Consider the following 24,265-nt stretch of genomic DNA (forward strand, 5'->3'; position numbering starts at 1 on the left):
ATTGGTCCTCTGGTCAGGTGTCAGCCAGGTTTACTGAGCTTCTTAACCCTTTACAGGTAAAAGAGACATTAACCCTTAACCATCTGTTTATGACAGCATGCAAAATAAACCTTAATTTAAAAAAATCAGTTTTTAATCTAAACATTCTGCTGCAATTAGGAACATAACGTAACGAAGGAAGAAGTAAAACTGAATAGACTGTTTTGATTGTCCAGGCTGAGTTAATTGCAAAAAAGTCTACAGTATTTTTGATAACATATTTAAGAAAAATCTGTTAAATATTGATTTGAAGAGATACTGTCAGGTTAAGTAAACAGAAGGAATTTTTTAAAAAATATAGTTAACATGGCATTCATTCAGTAAATCAAGAAACTGTTTTGTAAATGTCACAAAGATTAGATGTTTATACTAATTAAAACAGCAACTTCATATTAACTGTAGGTCAAAGATTATCAATGCTGTATTCCAGGGCATAGGCTCATTACAATAAATTGATGCCCAGAAGAAATCACCATCCACCCTCCCCAAAAAAACCAGTTGTATAGCAACACACAGTTAGTTGATATATGGTGTTTGTACACTTTTTTCTGAAGCAGCTAACATGGACCTGGTGGGAGTCAGAATGAATTACTTATACCACAAAAGGTCAGAACTGTAATTATGTTTTAATTAACTTTTTTTTTAAATTGGTAAACCAGTTACCAATTTCTTAATAAATTAAAACTACACCTACAATACTATATTTAACTTATTTTAATTTCTTAGACGAATTTGAAAAAGTAAAGCACAGACTAATTATTTTGTTACTGCAAGTTCATCCCATTTTAACAAGTCAAAAGTCAGCTAGTCACGTACTCTAGATTCTTGCTTCCTAATGAGCTTCACTAAAAAGATGTACGTAGGTTACAAAAGTAGATGTTTACAGGCAGTTTCATCTTTTCAAAGCAAATATCACAACTGCATTTTTGTATAGCTTATATATAGTGTAGTAATGTAAGTCTTCCTAATTCTCGTTCTTCGTGATCAGTCATGTTTCATCATTATGAGAACGGTTCCTACTGAGAGGAAATTGGAAGAAAGGGATTTAATACACAAACCACATACCCTGACACTTTTGTATCTTAAGTCACTGTGTTCGGATATACTCCACATTATTTTTGATATACAGCTGAATCTTCACAATCGTTTAATTTTTTTGGCACTCAGTTGCATACTTTGGCTGCACCTCTTTTAATAGAAAGCACTGAGTATAGGAGATGCAACAGCCCTTTTCCTTCAAGAATCTAGTGCTTATTTATGTCACAAAAAGTCATTTACTTGCATGCCTTTTGGAAGTCGGATTCCTCAGGATAATCTAAACATTTTTTACATTATTTTTGAAGCAAGTGGTTGCACTTTGGAAAATTCATTTACAAACAAAAGCCACATTACAGCATTTCCTACTCCAGCACTTATGAACATTTGTGTGAATATAGCACCTAAACAACACATGAACTCATGAACAACTGCTCCCATTAGCAAAACTAAGAAAATAAGAAGCCAGGAAAAATTTGTGCAAAGTATCCCAGAGGAAAGGAAATTAATTCCTATTCTAATTTTCATAATAATTATTAAAAGAAGCAATGGAACAAAGTTTTGAATTAGATTGTATCAAAATATAATTATAATTTACACAGTGAACATCTTCAAGAGTGTCTAAAAATTGACTTTTTACTGCTATTCTCTGATGCTTCAAAATGCTGTGCTTCCTTCTAGGCACTGGAGAAAGCAACCGGTGCCAACTTTCAGACACAATGTCTGGAAAGGTACTCCTCACTGATGCTAAACTACTTGGTGTCTGCCCTAAGAAGGAAGGTTCATAAGGTGGATGCAGGGTGCCTCTATGAGGATGTGGTACAGACTCACTTCTCTGTCTTTTTCTTTCTGGGGTTTCCAGTCCCTGAAAATCTGGCAGCAGTCTTGAATGTGGCCCTCAAGAGACACTTCAGTCAGGTGGAAGGAGGATCACTCAATGGCATAGATTTCTTTTAGCTGGCACAAGGCTTAAAACCCAGACACTGAGGCATACCCCAGTACTGAGCACTGATACCATCTGACTAAGAGGGAAATAACACTCCAAGAAAAAAATAAGAATGGCCATACTGGGTCAGACCAAAGGTCCATATAGCCCAGTATCCTGTTTTCCAACAGTGGCCAATTCCAGGTGCCCCAGAGGGAATGAACAGAGCAGGTAATCATCAAGTGATCCATTCCTTGCGACCCACTCCCAGCTTCAGGGAAAACCAAGGCTAGAGACACCACCCCTGCCCATTCTGGCTAACGGCCATTGATAGACCTATCCTCCATGAAATGATCTAGTTTTTTTTTTTTTTTTTTTTTTTTTAACCCTGTTATAGTTCTGGCCTTCACAACATCCTCTGGCAAGGAGTTCCACAGGTTGACTGTGCACTGTGTGAAAAAATTACTTCACTTGTTTTAAACCTGCTGCCTATTAATTTCATTTCATGATCTCTAGTTCTTGTGTTATGAGAAGGAGTAAACAACATTTCCTCATTTACTTTCTCCACAGCAGTCATGATTTTATAGACCTCTAACATAGTCTCCTTAGTCATCTCTTTCCAAGCTGAAAAGTCCCAGCCTTATTAATCTCTCCTCATATAAAAGCCATTCCATACCCCTAATTATTTTTGTTGCCCTTTTCTGAAACTTTTCCAATTCCAATGCATCTTTTTTGAGATGAGGCGACCACATCTGCACACAGTATTCAAGATGTGGGCGTACCAACAATTTATATAGAGGCAATGATATTTTCTGTCTTATTATCCATTTCTTAATTATTCCCAACATTCAGTTAGCTTTTTTGACTGCTGCTGCACATTGAGTGGGTTTTTCAGAGAACTATCCACAATTACTCCAAGATCTCTTTCTTGAGTGGTAAAAGCTAATTTAGACCCGATCATTTTATATGTATAGTTGGGGTTATGTTTTCCAATGTGCACCCCTTAGTAAGTGATGTGCTGAATTGAACCTGGTGCAGAATTCATTTTTGGTCTCAGTGCGTAACCCCATTTACAGGACATTATAATGATCTAATCCTGAGATGCCAAAGGCATAACTACACATAGCAGGTTCGGCAACAGAAAGACTAGGTTGCACTTTGAACTGCACTTGACAGGTAGAAAATCGCTGTTGGCCATAGCAACTACCTGAGTATCCAGCAACAAACCAAAAGTTCACACACCTTAAACTGTGCACCTATACTCCCTCAGTTAGGAAGGCCAAATACAGAAAACAAGAACTTCTTTATAGCACAGAAGAATTTGAGAAACTAAATTAAAAACAAAAAGTATCCTCTGAATGGGAGACCCCACATTTTGCATTTTTAGGAAACACACAAGTCTGAAAAAAGAGTAAAAGAAAAAAACTTCTTCAATTAGGAAGAGGTTCTTTAGGCCAGGAAACTGTGTTTGGGTTTTTCGAGTGAAAGCCAATGTTTGTTTCTATTTTTGGGAGGATGTTGTAGTTCAGAGATCAGCAACCTTTGACACGCAACCCATCAGAAATATCCACTGGTGGGCCAGGATGGTTTGTTTACGGGGAGCATCCGCAGGTTCGGCCAATCGCAGCTCCCACTAGTTGCAGTTCGCCGTTCCAGGCCAATGGGGGCTACGGGATACGGCGGTGAGCACATCCCTCAGCCTACGCCACTTCCCAAAGCTGCCAGTGGCCTGGAAGTGCAAACCACGGCCAGAGGGAGCTGTGATCGGTTGAACCTGCAGATACTGCAGGTAAACAAACCGTCCCGGCCTGCCAGTTGATTTCTGATGGGCCGCATGCCAAACGTTGCTGATCCCTGTTGTAGCTAGTTCAGAAGATGCCTTGTTACTTTCTATTTCTAGACCATGTTTATTCCAGCCTTCTCAATATTGGAGTGTAGAGTTTGTTTCTAGATTTAGAGCACTGGAATTCCACAAATGAATAGATAATATCCTTGGAGTCAATTTTATCTGACAAACGATTAAAGAGGTAATCTTAGATAATTAACTGTTCTGAGATCTCCTATGCAACAGCTGAAATGGGCAATCCTGAACAGCTAACATTACAAGCCCTTAACTAAATCACTGCTAGCATGAGCACAACAAGCACTGCCTACTATGGAACTATTTTCACTGCCATTCATGAACTTTTGCAATTTAGCATAAACATGTCATATGGCAAAAGCATTGCAAAAATATAGAATGATTTATAAGCACATACAATGTAAGCAAAACTCCTAATAGATTTTCTTCTACATGAGGGACACTCTTGAGGTGCCTTGGCCTATTGGTAAGGGGCAGAAGAAAAACAGTGAATGTGGATAAAGTTACACGACCTCGGATCAGCTCCTCACCAACGTAAGTATATTCTCATGACTCTGGATAAACTGGAACATTACCAATTTGTGGCTAATACAACAATCACTGAACAGGCCAAGCTGAGGAGATTGACAAAGCAGGATCATTTTTTAAAAAACGTAAAAATAGAACAGATGCACTTTTTATTTAAATGTAAGGCAACTAAATAATAAGAAACTTATATTTTACAGGTACTACAGCTTAAGATAGAGGACTTAGTCTGACACTTGAAAGTCAACAAGAGGAACGGAGTCCAAATGATGGGCTCACACCAATCATGAACATTGTCTACTATCTCTGGTAATACTGTCTGCTTAAGAGCATGGCAAATGTCAAGTTGATTTATATTCAGTGGCATTGTAGCTGTGTTGGTCTCCGGATATTAGAGAGACAAGTCGGCAAAGTAATATCTTTTATTGAACCAACTGCTGGTGGAGAAAGACAGACAAGCTTTCGAGTCGTACAGAACTAACTCAAATTTCATCGTGAGATACTACTGTACTATATCTGTTTCACAAGGTATTTCCGTGGTGTACATGATTGCAGTAACACAAATGTCAAATGGAGGAATGACAAGTCACCAGTTACAATGAACAGAAGGGTTACTTTACCCAGTAAATTAATGAAAATGTTCTTCTGCTACTAGAATACCTTTCTGAAATTATTTATTCTTTGCCTCTTTACAAAGAAATCAAGTCCTCATTTCTCCAATGAGTATTTGCCTACACAGTGACTATTCATATATCCGGTACCTCACTTGTATAGATATACAGTAATATAAGTAAAAACACTCAGAAACTGGTATTTGTACCTTTCACCAAGCATTTAGATGTCTTACATCAACAAAAGATTTAAAAGAAAAAAAGACAGGCTACCAATAAGGGAACTAGAGTCCTAATCCCTAACATTTATCAAGCCTAAAAAATTTCAAAAAGCTTATCCAAGTCATTCTCGATCTTGGAGAATGCTGGAGGGAGCATGTTCCAAAGCTGAGAATCGCTGACTGAAAAAGTGCTTCCAGTCACAGAGATTAATTGCAGTAGCTATAAAGGAAAGCTGCAACAGTCCCAATGCCTTACACAAAACAGTCTTCGTTTAGGTCTCTCTGTTACCAGAGACACTTGACGACTGCCATACTGCTAGCAAGACAAATGACGGTTTTATGATAAAAGCACTGAACTGGGACTCTGGAGACTAATACCACAGCCTTCCTGTATGATCTCTGGCAAATCACTTCAGTTTTGTGGGTCTCAACTCCTCATCTTTAGCGGGACCAAAGCCACTTCCTTTCTTGTTTATTTAGATCACAGTCTCTTTAGGGTAGGAATGGTCTCTTATTAGGTGTCCATACAATATCCAGCATAATGGGACCCAACTCTTGGTGGGATCTCTATATTACACATTATTAAATAATGATGGTGCTGACTAAAAACAGGACTGATTCAAGCTTGTAGCTAGTACACTCAATTGATCGACTACAAGTACTAATTCGGTTGAAGAAACAACAGAACTTACAAAGATAGACTCCATCTCAGATTTCTCTAAACTGAATTTATTAGACCAACATATCACAAATTACTCTCATATCCCATGCTACCTAGGTGCAGATAAACCAGAAAACCAATCCCCTGCTAATGAGTAGTCAAAACAATCAGACTCTTGCTGGACCTGGACCTGCAGACAATCTGAAAGATCGCACTCAATGGTGGAAATGGTTTTTGCACTGCTGAAAACAAATTGCCTATGCCTTTTTCTTATACAAATATAAGCATCTGAGACAGAGCACCAAACAATCCTAGGCAGTAACAGAAGAAAATATTTTGCTAAAACATCATGGGAAACTTAGAAAGTTGGACAAACTTAAGAGATCAAAAATGTGATGAAACTTTTTTGGGGGGGGGGTAGGAGTGGGTAGGGAGAGGAAAAAAATATATATTGGGAATAAAAACCTTTGTTTGCAAACTCTACTGGAACCCTTAGTATAGTACCCATCTCTAGAAGCAATTCCCACTTGACATGATGGGCTCAGATCTGAGGAAAAGTAAAAGATCCATCAGCAGCCTTAGAGCCTGGGCATGGAGCCAAGGCCTCATCTATTAGCAGGTTCTCCAGTCTCCACTCTGTCACATGTGGCAACAGCCCACAGACCAAATAATCCTTCAGGGAGTGCTTCCAAGTACTGACCATGCTGATCTGTACTGGATAGACACTGATACTCAAACACACTAAACCCACCCTTACATTATGGACTGACCACCCAAAGCCATCGTTAATTTGCTGAATAAACTAATACAAAAGTGGCTAAATTTTAAACTGAATGCTAACTGTAAAAGAGTAGTCTAGTTCCATGACTATTCTCACGGGCAGAAAGTAGGGAACCACGGATGTGTCAAGAGGGCCTTCTATAAACTAGAGTTCTCTAGCCACCAGATCCTAACTAGGTGTGGTACAGTAACTCCTCACTTAAGGTCGTTCCGGTTAACATTGTTTTGTTGTTACATTGCTGATCAATTAGAGAACATGCTCATTTAAAGTTGTGCAATGCTCCCTTATAATATTGTTTGGCAGCCGCCTGCTTTGTCCACTGCTTGCAGAAAGAGCAGCTCGTTGGAGCTGGTTGGTGGGGGCTTGGAATCAGGGTGGACCAGCAGCCTCCCTATCAGCCCCCTAAGTTCCCTGTGTTGCAGCCGCCCAGCAGGCTATCAATTGCCCGGCACAGTTCAGCTGTCCCTCCCCCAACAGCGGTGTGCTACTCCTGCCCTCTGCCTTGGAGCTGCTGCGGGGAGCCTCCTGCTTGCTGTGCGGGGTGTGTGCATATGTGTGCCCACGCGCTAATGTCAGAGTGTCCCCCTCCCCCTGCTCCTGTAGCCCTTCTTCACAGAGCAGGGGGGGAAGGGGGTGGACACGACAGGGCTCAGGATGGAGGGAGCTTGCAGCTGCTGTCTCAACTTGCTGATCTACTTAAAAAGGCAATGTACTTACAGTGCGGTCAGTGTACTTAAAGGGGCAATGCGAGTCTGCCTCTCGCATACAGAGAGAGAGAGAGAGAGTGAGTGTGTCTCTGTCTGTCTCTCCACGCTGTGTCTCCTCCCTTCATTCCTGCTGCCTTGTAGAGTCTGAGGCTACATTAATAACGTGTTAACCCTTGAGGGCTCAGTTCATTATTTAGCAGTAAGGCATTCCCTGGGAAACATCCCACTCTCTAACTCCACCACCTCTACCAAGCTTCACAATCATCACTGCTGTGTATAGTATTGTTTGTTTGTTTAAAACTTATACTCTGTGTGTGTGTATATATGTGTGTGTACACACACACTTTTGTCTGGCAAAAAAAATTTCTCTGGAACCTAACCGCCCCTATTTACATTAATTCTTATGGGAAAACTGGATTCCCTTAACATCGTTTCACTTAAAGTAGCATTTTTCAGGAACATAACTACAACGTTAAGCAAGGAGTTACTCTACTGTTATTGACAGTTCTGTGTCTTGCAAGGATGATGCACTGTTCCCAAGGTGACGCTGCAATGGCAGTACAGTATTTGAAGCAGCACAGAGATTTTTTTTACCTAGATTATACCATATCCTGATATATTATTAGGAGAGAACACTTACCAAAACAGGAAGCCAATTCGGGGAAAACCAGCATTCACACTGAGGAAACACCATATTAGTAACTCAATTTCTCTAATCTTATTAGTTCCTTTTACACACCTGCTTCGAACTAGCAAAGAAATGCATGGAAAGTAGTTGGACTACATGTGGTACAGGAAGCAGATTCTGAATAACCATGACAAAGGCAGCTACAGTTACAATGTTGGGCAATTTCTTGATCTGATATGCAAGTGGCAGTTTTATACGCATGCAATAGCTGCTGAAGCTGCCTGCTCCAATTAGAATATTACAAGTGCTTGTGCTTCAGACACTACCTTTACTACTCAAACATACTTCTGGAAAAAAGTGTACTTGTGTATAGAAGAAAAAAAAAAAGACCACTGATGTACTAGTTTACATGGATTTCCTAAAATAATTAGTCCAACTTGTGTCTACTTACAGAACCACTATGTTATCAATGGCAGTAGTTATGAACCTTTTCTCATCCAGGACTGAAAAAAGAGTTGCACTTCCTTGCCACAATTAAAAATCCCATATGTCTGTGGCCAGAAGAGATTGTGGGTCAGAGTCATGGCAACTAAATATAGCTTGTCTGAAGTGCTGGGAGAAGGTCTGCTTCTCCCTTCTCCATTGCCTGTGGTGGCGTGCTCCCAGGAAGGTTACCCTTCAAGTTACTTAAAGAGGGTAGGGTGTCACATTGGGGTTTGGCAAAGCAGCAGGGAAGGAGAGAGCAAGCTTCTCCTTTCCTCCCATTCTTCACTCCCACTGGAACCTACCACCTGTGTGAATTTTATTGGATTCAGCTTGTTTCTCAACTGGAGGAGTGCAATCTAGTGGCAACCCCTTGTCACTTACCTTCAGGTTAAACCTTACTGCTTAAGGAGCACTGATCTATAGGAATAAGTTTTAAATGTAGTCTCTAATTTTAGAGTTTGAGCCTGGTGCCAAGTTTAAAAGTTTGCATGAAAACTTTTCTCTGGCAGAATGGTATCAGAACTAAGGTAGGTTGGTGCTTCATTCGCCCACTCCTTCCAATAGTCAGATGGGGGAAAAAAGGCATAACTATTCAGCACCATAAGACAGACATTGGACACAAAATCCTGAGAGTACATTTAATAAGATTGTTAGGTTCAAGATACCACTAACCAACACCCATTTTTATCATCCAGTCTCAGAATTCTAGGGGGGAAAAAAAAGGAAAAATTACCTTACCTCAATTTAGTTCCAACCTCTTCTGATAATTTTAATCCATCTTTCTTTTTTATCCTTCTGACCTACATATAGTGGCAGATGTGTGAACATTTAACTGCTTCCACATAACGGACTACTGTTTTACCTGAATTGCCATACAGGATCAAGTCCAACATGCTCACAGTGGCCAATACCCAGATATTTGAAAGGAAGCCCTTTATTCTTAACTTCCTCCAGAACCCATGGAATTATATCATCTACCCCTCATAGCTTGTTGCAAAATTTAGTTATTTTCTTGCGACCACAGTCTTACAGGGCCTTAACTTTATTCCTGAACAGTAGTAGTTTAGAGAAGTATATGTTCAATGTTCTGTAGTGAAGACTAATGTTTCTGGCAAGTAGGGAGATTCTAACTCTTATGATTAAGAAGATAACTTTCCTAATGTGCATCAATACATTGCTAGTTTCCTGGGGTCAGAAGGCAAATTGATCCAGTGATTAAAAAACTGCTGCTCATAGCTTTGCTAACCAGCAACAGAGTTAAATAACAAGATCTGACATGCATCTGATGAAGTGGGTATTCACCCATGAAAGCTCATGCTCCAAAACGTCTGTTAGTCTATAAGGTGCCATAGGATTCTCTGCTGCTTTTAAAGATCTGGTCAGTTTCACTCCTGTCATTCAAAAAGCAGTGGGCAAAAGTAAAAACTACAGGAAAAGCTTTGTTTTATGGTATGTTGGAGGAATGGTGGGATGCCAGTAAGTAAAAAATTCCAGTTATCTAAGAGGGAGTGAGTTTACATGTGGCAGGGGGCTCAGGGCTGGGGACTGGGGCACCGGAATTGGATGGCTCCCCACAAGTGGCAACATGTCCCTGCTGCTCCTAGGCAGTGGTGCAGCTAGGCAGCTCTGTGTGCTGCCCCCGCCCTGAGTGCTGGCTTCACAGCTCCCACTGGCCGGGAACCAAAGCCAATGGGAGCTGCAAGGGTGGTACTTGCGGGTGGAGGCAGCACACAAAGCTGCCTACTGTGCCTCCACCCACAGGTGCCACCCCCGCAGTTTACATTGGCTGCGGTTCCCTGCCAATGGAACCTGCGGAGCCAGCGCTCAGGGCGGGATGGGGGCAGTGCACAGAACCGCCTAGCCACACCACAGCCTAGGAAAAGCAGAGACATGTTGCCACTTGCGAAGAGCCACCCAAGGTGAGTGCCGCCCAGATCTGACATCCAGCACCCCCTCCTGCACTAAAACTCCTTCTCAGAGCCCATCCCCCATACCCCCTCCTGCACTCCGAATCCCTCGTGGCCGATACTCCACCTAGGAGCAGCAGGGACATGTCGCCACTTCCAGGGAGCCACACAGAGCCAGGTAAGAAGCTTGTCGGACTATAAACCCGACATTCAATGAAGATCAGAAATGTCGGTCTATAGAGCCTTCCTGTTGGTAAAGTCCTAGATAACACAGCTTTTACTATAGTAAGAATGTCAGTTATTACCACTAGTGCTTGGGAAAGCTAGGAAAGAGAGCAGCAGGCAGCACTGGAACTATTCACAGGAGAAGTAACTAGGCTGAAAAAAAAATAAAAAAATTAGCAGATCTCTTGAAGGAATACCAGCACCGTATGTGGCTTGACTTCACCAGGACACAGCCCCAGTTTCCCAACAGCAAGCTTTCCAGCCCTCTTCTCAGTCTTTAATATTAACCTGTAGCTAGTAGTCTGTTTAAAAAAAATCTAAGTCCTGAACACCATAAAATCTGAAGAAGGAAGTAGCTGTTTATGGTCTTTCAAGAAGATAAGAGATACAGGATGGGGGCCAGAATGCTTGGCTTTTTGTTTTGTGCACTGGCAGCTAGGATCTTTGCTTCTAGAAATATAGTGTTAGAACAAAATATTTATTAATTTGTTAAACTGAGCTAGATTAAGGAAACTATAGTAGGCTAAAAGTTCGCCTGCAATTATCTTTGAGTAAAAGGGGAAGATAATCTAATCAGTGTTCCAGACTGATGAACAGGCAATCCACTTTCAGTCTTGGGACATTCTTTAAAATCTTAGTTTGGTTTTAATACACCAGAGATACCCACAAAGAAGAGTAATCTGAGGAGAACCTACCCGTCAAATATTACATCCTTCAAGCAGAGAGGTATAAGGATGAAAACCTAGACATGTCATTTCTGGACAGACCTTGAAAGTTAGTACACCATCTTAACATGGAAAGGCTGCCTTACCATATGTGAAAGAATAAGCTTTGATTAACTAAAGAGTGAGCATTCAGCTGAAAAGATTCCTAAACATGAAGAAAGAATTTCACTATTTTGATATCCTAAAACACTATCTACACGCTTAAAAAGTCAGGCAGTAGGGTCCCCATTCATGCAAGTATTGCCACTCACATTAAACGCAACTGTTTGAGACAGGATCCGGCTTTATATTTATCAAAGCATTTCTTTAAAATGCTGTCTTTTGTTGAAGTTCTTCCTCATAGGAATGCATCTTTTAAAAGTCACCTGAAAAAGTAAACTTATCTAAATCCAGATTGAAGTATGTAAAACCACTCTACAGAAGTCAATCTTCACACCCCCATTAAACTTTCACCCCAATAGCTTCTTAAAACATTTGGCTCTAAATTTTGCAAAACCACTTTGTTACAGCAACAGATATCTATTAGTAATTCTCAATCTATTTGTATCAAGATAGTCTTAGGAATGCGATCTTCCAGGAAGTCAAACAAATTTCCAAACTACAGTAGCGTATGGGTGCCTAATTCAACTAGAGTACTTAAAAGTCCAAGCATCTATAGAAGAAACTCAGGACTCCAACAAACCTTGGCACAATGGTATGTTCATGTTTTAGCTCTAATCTAGAAAAAAAGCTGTAACACAGCTATGGAAGGCCTGTGAAACAAGGACTGAAAAACATTCACTTGTGGCAACTGAAAAGACTTCCCTGGCATGTGGAGGTCCATGGACCCAATTCTATCAAGTTCAATTGATTTTTTTTAAGACAAGTAAGCTTCTAGCCCTTACAGTTGCAAAAGTAACCTTCCACACATGGAGTACAAATTGATTTAGTGACAACTTCTTATGTCAGTAGATGGACATTAACAGTATATCCGCAACTGCTCATTGCTTTCTCCAAGTTCTAGCAAAATGAAAACTTCATTCTGAAGCATGAACTGGAGCTATTCACTGGGGAGGACATAAAGAAAGGTGGGGTGAAATAGCAGAGATTTATGCCCTCACAACTATGAGGATCTGGGATTAGAAAAAGCAACACTGCAGTTCTCTTCCCATCCAGCAACCAGAGGGAACTGTGACAGAGCTTCAGATTTATCACACACCTACTAGTGAGAGGTAATATGAAAAATTAAAGAATCCCCGAGATCTAGGGACAAGCCTTAAACTTACACATTTCTACTAATGTCAGTCTGGCTTCCATCAACACCTGTTTTAGGAGGGTTTCCTCAGGGAGGTTTTTGGTTTTTTGGCTTTTTTTTTTAATACTCATGAAATTCTCATATACTTATTATGAAATTGCAAGGTAAAAGCCATTGTTAAAGCTAACATATAAATATGATTTAACATAATATTAAGGGTTCAGGTTCAAACTGTAAAACCTAGGAAATTCAGAAATTAAAGCTATTATTCTAACATCTCTGAATGCTGCATGAACAATTGCCAACAAACAAACCAGCCTTTAACACAAATTTAAGGAAGAAATGAAATATGATGAACACTTGTGTTACTTGAATGTAACTGTAAAAGAATAGAGAAAAATCCTTTAGTTTATTTGCTTTATTACATACAAAAAATGTTAAGAGTCTTAAATTTGAAAAGCACTCAAAAGTTAGAAAATGCCAGAGCTAAAACTGTACTGCAACCTTAATTCTTCAACCTGGGCATGTGATTTAGTATGTAGTCTTTTGTTACATGATCAACAAAATGATTAGAGTTATGAAGGGCAAGAAAAATTAGAGTACGGAACACATTCCGTACAGGGAGAGATTAAAAAGACTGGTACTGTTCATCTTAGAAAAGACACAATTAAGGGGGGCTATGATAGAAGCCTACACATTCATGAATAGTGTGGAGAAAGTGAATAGTGAAGTGTTATTCACCCTTCACATAACATAAGAACAAGGAGTCACCCAATGAAATTGACAACAGATTTAAAGGAAACAAGGAAGTACTTCTTCGCACAACAGCTCAATCAAACTGTTGCCAGGGGATATTGTGAAGGCCAAAAGTATAACCTGATTAAAAACAGAATTAAATAAGTTCACAAAAGATAAGTCCATTGATGACTATTAGCCAATACTGTCAGGGATGTAACCTAATCCTCCAGGTGTTCCCAATCCTCCAACTGCCAGAAGGTGGAACTGGATGACAGATAGCAAGTGTGAAAAATCAAGACAATAATAAAAATAATGACAGAGGATGGATTGCTCAAAATTGTTGTGCTCCATTCATTCCCTCTGAAGCATCTGGCACTGATTAATGTCAGAAGACAGGATACTGGGCTAGATGGACCATTGGTCTGACCCAGTATGGCCGTCCTTATCTTGTTTTTATCTTCTGTTCTTATCACAAGAACTCTAAATTTGCAGTCCACGGTTATTTAAACAAGATGGTCAAATCTAATACTAAATGTAAAGATAAAATTATTTTGTTATAAAACATTTAAAATAACTTACAACTCAAGAAGCAGGCCCAATTTACAATGGAGGAGAGAAAATATTCTCTTTTCTTACAATCGTTTGAATATATCCTTTGGTGTCAGATCTACTGAAGAGATGACTAATGAATTAAGATTAACCCACATAAGAAAAGGAGGTTTTGTCAGTGCACAACTGAATGTGCTAAAAGAATGTGCTAGAACAATGTGTAAAATTTTTCAGTCACGTAACAGCACTGAACACAAAATACACCAATCACTCAATGGTAACCATCACAATATTCTGCACTATAGTTTAGGAGAGCAATTATTTCATGTTGTACTATTTCTGTATGTATGTATAGGAAGAGCTGAGTATGCACTAAGACTGAATTTTAAAAAAAGAAATCAAGCTATCATATTAATAGTTACCTCCATCAAATCACTTTAATGTTTCAATTAAGATTACGCACTACACGTTGTGTCAATAATCTGTAATCTCGAAGAGATATAGCAAGTAGCTTTATTTTCATATGAACAGGGAACCACTGCAGAGGCAAACTATCCATTTTCCTATTGACTACCTCATTAAACAGAGCACGGTCTGCAGAGACTAAAGGCAGCAGGCCAATGCATACAGCTTGAGCTTCAGTAAGACAACTCAACGAGTCAGAACAAATGTAACTTAACATGTTATCTAAGGGAAATACTTGATACCTACCACATCATTAAGATGCAAAACAGTCCCTCTCACAGGCCAAACTCCTGAAAGAAGTCAGAATTACACTAACTTTCCTACCCAAAACACTTCATGCTGAAACTGGTACAAATCTCAAACAATGCATAAATTGACATTACTGCTTGAGCCAAGATGCATGAGTCATGTTAACTTTAGAAGCTCTTACTAGTTATCAAAACAGCATAGAATGAAGATAGCAACAATTTCTATGGCCACTTTTAAATATTACCGTAACAAACTTGGGGAAGAATGACAAAGTAGCACAGTCAAAACTATCATTCGAGGGAAAGTATAAGAAAGACGACTTTAATAAAATACTGTGTTTTTAAACACTATATCTTGATTACTTTAAAGTAACAGAATAAAATTGAACTAATTAAATGGGTTCTAGAAATTAGCAGTTCTCAATCGGGGGTCCAGGCCCTCGGGGGGGGGGGGGCACGAGCTAGTTTCAGGGGGTCTACCAAGCAGGGAAAGTATTAGACTCACTGGGGCCCAGGGCAGAAAGACGAAGCCCCGCCACCCGTAGCTCCTCCATCTGGGACTGAAGCTGAAGCCTGAGCAACTTAGCTTTGTGGGGCGCCCTGTTGTGTGAGGCTCTAGGGAACTGCCCTGCTTGCTACCTCCTAATGCTGGCCATGGCTTTTATATGCAGAAAAATAGTAGTTGTGTCACAGGTGGGCCAGGGAGTTTTTATAGCATGGGGGGGGGGGGGGCTCAAAAAGAAAAAAGTTGAGGGCCTCTACTATAAATATCAAACTGAACACTACTTTGTTAATAATCCAACAGGGCATAAGCAATATTTGATGGAAAGGACAAGGACTGACACGAAAGATTAAGAAGTTAACCCAATGATATTTCACAAGTTGCCCCTCCACTACTGCAGGGCTGCTTATCGAAAGCAAAACTTACAAGACTGGAGTTTGTGTAAGTCAGACTCAGAACCAACAAATGCCAACTCAAAACTTAAAAAAATTAAACCTCGTGGACAGCTAAAAACAAACATTCCAAGTAATATTTGCTGCTGGAGAAAACAACTGTATTTGGTCTCTCTTTTATGAAGCATAAATATGACTAGTAACTTTGGAAAGAGGAAGATCAAGATCAACACAAATAAACTGACATTTTGAGAGTTATATAAAAATAAGATTTAAGTTTTCACACTACTTGAAAACCATAAATAGGAATCACTTCAACCAAATCAAGTGTAGCCCATCTCTGGCTACAGAAAGTGGTATTTCTAACTGTAAGTGGTCAGGATTTCAAGTTAAACTTCATGCAACAGACAGTGTCAATAGCCAGGCTTTATATCATCCATGTAAAGAGCAGCAAATACAATGGTGGTACTAAAAAGTACTTGCACAGTTGAATGGAGTGTTGCCATCTTTAGAATCATTTGTTTGAAAGTGAGCAGGCAATTCATTGTACAGTGACTAGTATACTGAAGTTCCAATCTTGATTTGGACCTTAAGTGTGATCATAAGTAACATCGCATCAAATTTGCTGATGTGGCAGTGGTGCCAATTAGGAGGCCTGGGGAGGACATTTGCCCCCCCCCTCCATCCCCTAAGGTTTTGCACTTGCTCAAAGTTCCATAGATCCCAGAGCCCTGAGGTGGGGCGGGGGGCATGGCACAGCCTGATCGCTTTTAAGCAACAGTCCCATACTAAATCAACCCGACTACTGCCAGAGCAGTCCAGAGCATTGCTCCAGCTTTGTGGTTGTAACACCACTGAAATTTGACCTAGCCCATCTGTCCAGATAGAGTGATCAGGCCAAATGGTGTTGCAACCTGGCACATGGAGAATCTGTTCCTGTACAGTAGTGTGCAAGGGAGTCTGCTGACAACGTCACTCCTGACAGTGCTGGCTCACACACTACAAGGATAAGAGAGATAGGAGACTCCCTGAGCCCAGGAAGAGCCAGCATCCCTGCAGGAGGTACAGCGGGAGGGAAATGAGCAGGGCCTGGAATGGAATTTCCCAGTCTCCCCCAATAAATATGTGACATGGTACCACTGTTGTGAATTGGCTTGTTGTTTCATTTAAGGGAATGGGAAGTAAACGTTCACTTTTCTTCCATGTAATAGAGCTATTTAAATTAACAGCTTTGTCTGGTATTTTTAGTGCAGTTGTATTCTATGTATTCAGAGTTATTTTCTGACTAATCATTAAAATAAGAATTTAGGGTTAAAAAACCAGTGTTGGCCTTATAGAGCCAAACATAATAAGGAATAAGCACGTCAACAGAAGTGTTAGATTTGGTTGCAGAATTTTTATTGCTGATGTGGGGCAAGAGAAACTCAGCTTGACCTGTAGATCCCTATATGGGTTTGCAGGACTGGCAGCAAAACAAACCATGTTTAGTAGATCTGAAATGGAAAGCAGGTAAACCAACATGGAGCACCACACTACCATTTATACAAAGTCATCCTTCAAAATCAAACAGCACCCATTCAAATGACAATCAATCATTTGGCATCCTTACTGACAAAATAGCAACAACTGCCACAGAACTGATTTGGGGGAAAATGAACTTCTTCCAAAGTGTTCCTACATGAAAAGAGAACGATTCAACTTTACATCTAGTATGCTTCAGTTATACTGTCAATAGTATGCAAGCTCATGAGCCTACTGGTTCCATACACTGTTTTGCCTGACACATTAAGCAAGATAAAGTTTTCTAAAAAACTCACTCCAAACTTGAACAAATTGATCTGTAGCACTGAGCAGAACGGATTCCAAGAGTGAGTGCACGTCTTACTTAGAGATAAGAACAAAACCAACATGGAGTGAGAACTGCAGCACTTCGGAAAGAGTCCTGTTGAACCTGTGAGATTTGTATATGAACATGTCTTTGCATGACTATTCTAATGTGTTTTTAATTTCAGTTAAGGGCCTTATTCTTGGTACATCTAGATTTTTTTTTTCTTTTTACATGTAAATATTGGCTACTGATCAAAAAAGACCCCCCGCCCCCAAAAAAAGGAAGGAAAAGAAGATGCATGCAAAGAGAGTAGTATCTTGATCTAATGTACTTTCTGAATGTTGAGTTTTACTTCTGCCAAATTCAGTATAAAATTATTGGACAAAAAGGTGATATTTTACATACCTGAATATGGTATGAGGAACAGTTAAAATTAACTGCAGACAGTAAAGTGCAGAGCTTTCTGTATTTCAAAAGCAAAACAGCAGCTCAGTCAATTCTTGGCAAACACACATGGAATATAAGAATCTCTCATATCCTGCACATGGTGTCAGCCTTGAACTCATTCACATCTGAGTAGAGCACTTTCACAGCAGAATTTTGACTGAGAAAGATTACAAAAAGAGATAAGAACTTCAAATAGTAAACCACTGATTGAAACAACATCCAGTATTTTGGAATATTGCCAGATGGCACAGTCTAGAAAAAGTCTTGTGCTGACACATTGAAAAGGTGGTCAATTTCTCTTTGGGATGAAAGGAGGCTAATCCAACACTAGTGCTATTTGTACAACAGATTAACAAGCAAGCAAGGATTTAAGAAAGTTGCTTAGCCACTGTACCTATTATTAGTTAGCTAGCCAGCTAGCTGTTGGCAGAATAGCATTCTACCAACAGAGAGAACGGTTCCGCTATTTTGTTGCTCGCAGTTCAAGTTTCGTAATCTGCACACAGGAAGTATGGGACTTCAGTTTCATTTTGCTTCAGAGGATGGAAGGAAATAATTTGTCCCTATGCTTAAATGGGAGAATGACAAGTATTGCTACAGAGATGAAATTGAGTTTATTAAGGAACTTACTAACAACACTCCCCCTTGCCCAATGCCCCCACATTCCTTTCCAGATGGTGTTAGCAAAAATTTAAGCTGATGAAAATTCACTATTCTAACCAGTCTCAAACCGCAACTGCTGGGAAAGATGTCGTACGTTGGAGCATATGCCATGGATTGTGCCTGGTTGTGGATCTGTTCCTCACATTCTTTAAAGTGGAAGTTGTGCACTTTTGCAGTCTCATGCTCCATTTAAACTACTGCAATTGGAAGAGTTCATGTTTAGATTTCTAGTGCTGCCATTAGTGACCTTACAGATGACAAATCCATAAAACTAAGGAAATCCATATACAAATATAATTTAACTTTTACTTGGAGAAATTAGTTACAGTGGTATTAGTTCTATTCAGTAATAGTGCCATTGTCGAAAGCACTCTGCAACAGTTTGCCAGAAGTTCAGTTTCACATTTCCTTCCTTCTACAAGAAAGAGTCATATCCTTAAATCTGTTTCCTTTTTAGAAAGCTAACACAAACTATATTACAAGGAAAACAAGTAGTCTGTAATGAGACATTCTGGTGTTCTAGAGATCACACAGCACTACGAGGAATGTGGCTTTTCACATTCGAAAGTTCTTCAGCCACTGCTCATCATTCCAAACCTACATTACAATACGATTCCACTAGTTAGTGCTCATTTCTCAGGACCAAAGGTGGCACTCCACTGTCTGCAGCTGCTCCAACAACCTTGAATTGTTTTTCGCTATATCCCTTGGCACAGTGTTCTCAACCAGGGGTACACATGCCCCTGAGGTACACAGAGGTCTTCCAAGGGGTACATCAACTCGTCTAGATATTTGCCTAATTTTACATCAGGCTACTTAAAAAGCATTAGTGAAGTCAGTACAAAACTAAAATTTCACACAATGATTTGTGTATACTGTTCTATATCTTATACACTCAAAAGTAAATACAAATATTTCTATTCCAACTGATTTTATAACTATATGTAAAAATGAGAAAGTAAGCAATTTTTTCAGTAATAGCGTGCTGTAACACTTTTGAATTGTTACGTCTGATTGTGTAAGCAAGTAGTTGAGATGAAATGGAGCTTTCTGTCACATAGATGAAACTTGGGATTATGCAAGACAAATCAGACTCCTGAAAGGGTACAGTAGTCTGGAAAAGTTGAGAGCCACTATCTTAGCAAACTGTCCTCAAAGAAATCTTCAGGCCTCCCATTGTGGCAATACTTCTTGTGGGTCTGCAAACGCAGGAGAATTGCATGTCCTTTATTTAGAATGTTCACAAGAATAGTGCATAGCTCTGCAGGCAGACACCGAAAAGCGATGCATGGGTTTGTGAGATTTTTAGAAAAGGCATGTAAAATAGAGGATACATATGGCTTTATGGGATGGAGAAAGTTGCATGCTGAGATCTTTACCCCTAGTTCCCAGAGATCCCTAGGTGAATCATTTATAGCTCAAAACACATTGCAAAAATTTGCAAAAAGGAATTGTGCTGACAATGGCACATGGCACACTGGGATACCTACCCATTGGTGCGCTGTAGTTTGCATCAACATAAGCACTCCTGGGAAGTACATGCAGCACCAATGCCACCAGTCAATTATGCCAGCATACAGGTGATGAACTTTGGCAGCTGTACACAGACATAACTTGCATTGACCAAAGTTTATAGTGTAGATGTTGCTTAAAAAAAAATTATACAACAATCAAAGAATTATTTTTTATGGGTTACACAAAATAATTACTGTCCTTCACAGAGATCACAACAGTACTTTATAAGCTGAACTCAACAAAACAGAGCTCGCTTCTAGACCAGGGGTCGGACACCTCTGGCATGTGGCTTGCCAGGGTAAGCACCCTGGTGGGCCAGGCCAGTTTGTTTACCTGCTGTATCGGCAAGTTTGGCTGATCATGGCTCCCGCTGGCCACGGTTTGCCGCTCCAGGCCAATGGGGGCAGCGGGAAGTGGCAGCCAGCACATCCCTTGGCCCGTGCTTCCTGCAGCCCTCATAAGGAAGCTGTTCCATAGCCCATAATAATATATGGTGATATACCTATCTCATAGAACTGGAAGGGACCTTGAAAGGTTGAGTCCAGTCCCCTGCTGTCACTAGCAGGATCAAGTACTGTCTCTGACAGATTTGTGTGTGTGTTTTTTGTTGCCCCAGATCCCTAAATGGCCCTCTCAAGGATTGAACTCACAAACTTGTGTTTAGCAGGCCAATGCTCAAACCACTGAACTCTCTCTCCCCCCAATCATTTTTGTTGCCCTTTTCTGAAACTTTTCCAATTCCTATGGGGAGACCACATCTGCACATAGTATTCAAGATGTATATCTGAGAGATCATAGAAAAAGGTATCCAGGACAAAACCCACAGAAAGCTATTTTGACCTCAAATGGCAACAAATTACAATGTAATAACTAACAGAATAGATCTTCCACCTGCCCTAAACCACATGGATAGAGGCAGTTGCATTTCTTTACACTAGTATATCAGCCTTGTAAGTAAGTTGTCTGCATGGATTGAAAATGGAGAGCTGTAACGGTCCTACTAAGCATGTTATTACACAAACTATCTAAATATCTGGCATACCTGTCAGTCTTTTTAACAGGTGGAACCAAGGTGACATTTGAACTAGACACAACTGCAATATCCCAGTTGCTTATTAGTATCTTCTATTCTTGACTTCATTAGGGATTTCACATTTTTTAAGTTTAAATCTAATACTTTCCAATTCTGAAAGGCCTAGGAGTACACAAAGAATTTTTACTATACTCTGACAAAGGCAATGTATGTGATGTAGTCCTGCTAAGCTGTTTGCCTAAACGTAGCCTTGGCAAACACTGTGGGTGCATACTATGAATTCAAAACCAAAAATTAACATAGGTGTTGCATTTTGGACATGACAGAATTCCTACCAGTCTCAGATCTATGAAGAGCATCTGAAATATTATTTGGAAGACCAAGGATCTTCTTAAGATATTTGTTTTGAATCATTTCCAGTCCCATAGTATCATTCCATCCCTGTATTTCTGCTCCATACAAATTTGAATCCATACTTTAGCCTCAAACACTCTAAGAGCTACTGCAATTAAGTTGCTCCCATCAATCCAGTAAAACATAATACTGTTTGCAGTGAATGTGAAGCCTTCTCTTGTGTTACCTGAATATGCTTACCCAACAAACCATTTTCCCCAGGTAGGAGAAAGAGCTAACTTGTTCGCTATATTGCCCATCAATCCTCTATTTATGCAACTTGTGTCAGACTAAAAACAATTACTTTAGCTGTGGAATAATTTGCTGAAAGGCCCTCCAGTTGACAGTATAAACCAAGTGTGTTTAATAAATGCTTCGATTTCAAAAGGTGTTTATGAAAGCAGAACCATATCATCTGCATATAACCAGACAGACACAGGATGATTCGTGATTTTATGGGAAAATACTGATCCCCTTTTAATGCTAAAACATAACAAAAAAGGTTAAAAAGAAAAAGAGCTAAAAGACAGCTCTATTGAACCCCTTTTGTCACTAGGATAGAATCAGTCAGTTCCCTATTCAGGACTATCCTGATCTCGGCCACTGTTTGTCTGTGAAAAGCTCTTTACATACAAAGTAACGAGGGATCTATTCCTGCCATCTCCAATTTGCCCAACATATGGTCCCTATCAAGAGAATCAAAGGATGATTTTAGATTGACAAAAGCTGCAATTTTCCCCCTTAGAAGGCACATACAGTATACTCCAAAAACCCTATTATTTGAACCTCTGCATTATTCGAATCCCTTCCTTGTCCCACAGAATGAGACACATGCCCTCTGCAGCATGTACCTGATGCTGGGGGACAAAGAAAGGATTTGGAGAATGCAAATAATAGAGCAAATACCTCTGGATTGCAAGAAGGAGGAAGAGGATGAATCCTCAGCTGCAGAGGAGGTTGCTGTGGTACCCTGTAGCAGCAGAGCTGAAGAGGGCTCCCTGTGGTGCTGTAGGGCTGGTGAGACTCGATCCCTGGATGAAATAAAGCTCTTTATAGCATTCTTTTGATGAGCCATAGTTGCACCTTTCAGCAAAGGCTATTTGCTAAAGTGATACACTGTAAAGTGTCCTACATGGTTTGTTTTTCATTTAACAAAATATTCTAACGATTTAGAACTGAACAGTTTGCCAGTAACTTTTCTGCTCAGTGACCTCTGGTTGATTGGAGTTCCTAGTAACCATGAGATTCCAGCCCCGCCATGGAAAAATAGAGCCTGCTGTCACAGAAGCAACCTTCTATCGGTTTGGAAAGAAGAAAAGGGAATGAAATCTTGTGCAGCAAGGAGTATGTGTCAGATAGATGGATTCTACCATCGGCAGATCTGCCCCGACAGTGAAGGGATGGCTAGAAGCACTGATGTCATTAAACCAGAGAAGCATTACCACCATCCATTATCCAAATCTGTTAACATTCAAGGTTAGAACTACTACTAGTGATAAACACTATGGGTATGGCTACATTAGAAATTTCAAAGGCAGCGCTTTGAAGTGTGAGTGTAGTCAGAGCCGCAGCGCTGGGAGAGAGCTCTCCCAGCGCTGCTTGTAAACCACATCCCTTATGGGTGTAGCGTGCAGTGCTGGGAGCCGCACTCCCAGCGCTGCCTCCCTGATTACACTGACACTTTACAGCGCTGCATCTTGCAGCGCTCAGGGGGGTGTTTTTTCACACCCCTGAGCGCGAAAGTTGCAGCGCTGTAAAGTGCCAGTGTAGCCAAGCCCTATGTTTGAGAAGGTGGAGACAGAAAAAAAAAAGAGAGGTCAGTGACAAAGGAAGAGGAAAAGAAAGATGTGCAAAAAGGCAGCTTCCTACTCAAGGAACAAAACTTAAAAACAAAAAACTGTCCTAAATACAAGTCAAATGCAATGTCCGAAATACAAAGAGCAACAGGCCAGATCAGAATTCTCTGACCCAAGATAAAACTGGAACATAAACGCTACTTTCCAAGTCTTTTCTATTATATTAAAGAGACAAGATGGTTAAAGTAATCTCTTTTATTGGACCAACTTCTGCTTGTGAAAAAGAGAAGCTTTTGAGCTACACAGAGAGAATCTTCCAGTCTGGGAATGGAACTCAGACAATATGTCTACACTGCAAACAAAAACCCACAGCTGGCCTGTGCCGGCTGAGTCGGGCTTACACAACTCAGGCTGTTTAATTGAGGTGCAGACTTCCAGGCTGAACTCTGGAGCCCTTCCACCTTGCAGGGTACTAAAGACCAGGGTCCCTCCCAAGCCCGGAAGTCTATGCTGCAATTAAACAGCCTCACAGCCCTAGCCTCATAAGCTTGAGTCAGTTGGCACAGGCTGGACATGGGTAATCACAATGTAGACATACCCAGAGTGTTACAGCTAAATACAAGGTAGAAAAGATTGTTTAGCATAAGTAGTTAACACATATTCTAAGGGACCATTCAAGGTAAAGTGGCCCCTTAACACCACTGCAGACCTAGGACAAAAAAGGGAGGTTAGTGGGTCACAGATCGTTGTAATAAAACATAAACCCCATGAAAGACAAGGCTCCCAGTCTCTTCCCCCGGTGGACTACTTATGCCTTGTTCAATCTTTATTTAGCTGTGACAGTACATTTCCCAGCCCTAAAGAGGAGCTTTGTGTAACTCGAAAGCTTGTCTCTCTCACTCACAGAAGTTGGACAAATACAAGATATTATCACATTTTCTCTAACATCTTGGGACCGAGACAGCTACAACACTACTGCATACGTAAATTACAATGTCTCTGCTGAGTCCACGAGTTTTAGTGTTTACCAAAGTTATGAATTTAAGCTCTCAGGCTCATCTTTTGAAGATGTTGTGCAGGTTTCCTATGAGGTCAGATACAGAGTAACCGTTTTGTCAAAAGTGT

The 24,265-nt window shown here is 40.3% G+C and overlaps 1 protein-coding gene across 9 annotated transcripts in view; it reads right to left on the reverse strand.

Moving 5' to 3' along the window:
• CYRIB (CYFIP related Rac1 interactor B) overlaps positions 1-24,265 on the reverse strand; it is a 159,632-nt gene that overhangs the window by 95,334 nt on the left and 40,033 nt on the right. Inside the window, exon 1 of one of the 9 annotated variants that reach the window (XM_075063240.1) lies at positions 22,251-22,340. The exons of 7 other annotated variants lie outside the window; for them this stretch is intronic. The gene's annotated coding sequence lies outside the window, so the exon portion shown is untranslated. Of the gene's footprint in view, positions 1-22,250; positions 22,341-24,265 lie in introns of those variants that run through there. One more of the 9 variants, XM_075063238.1, reaches the window with a different exon arrangement.

The sequence above is a fragment of the Chelonoidis abingdonii genome, chromosome 2 (assembly GCF_003597395.2).
Source record: "Chelonoidis abingdonii isolate Lonesome George chromosome 2, CheloAbing_2.0, whole genome shotgun sequence".
NCBI classification, from domain to species: Eukaryota; Metazoa; Chordata; order Testudines; family Testudinidae; genus Chelonoidis; species Chelonoidis abingdonii.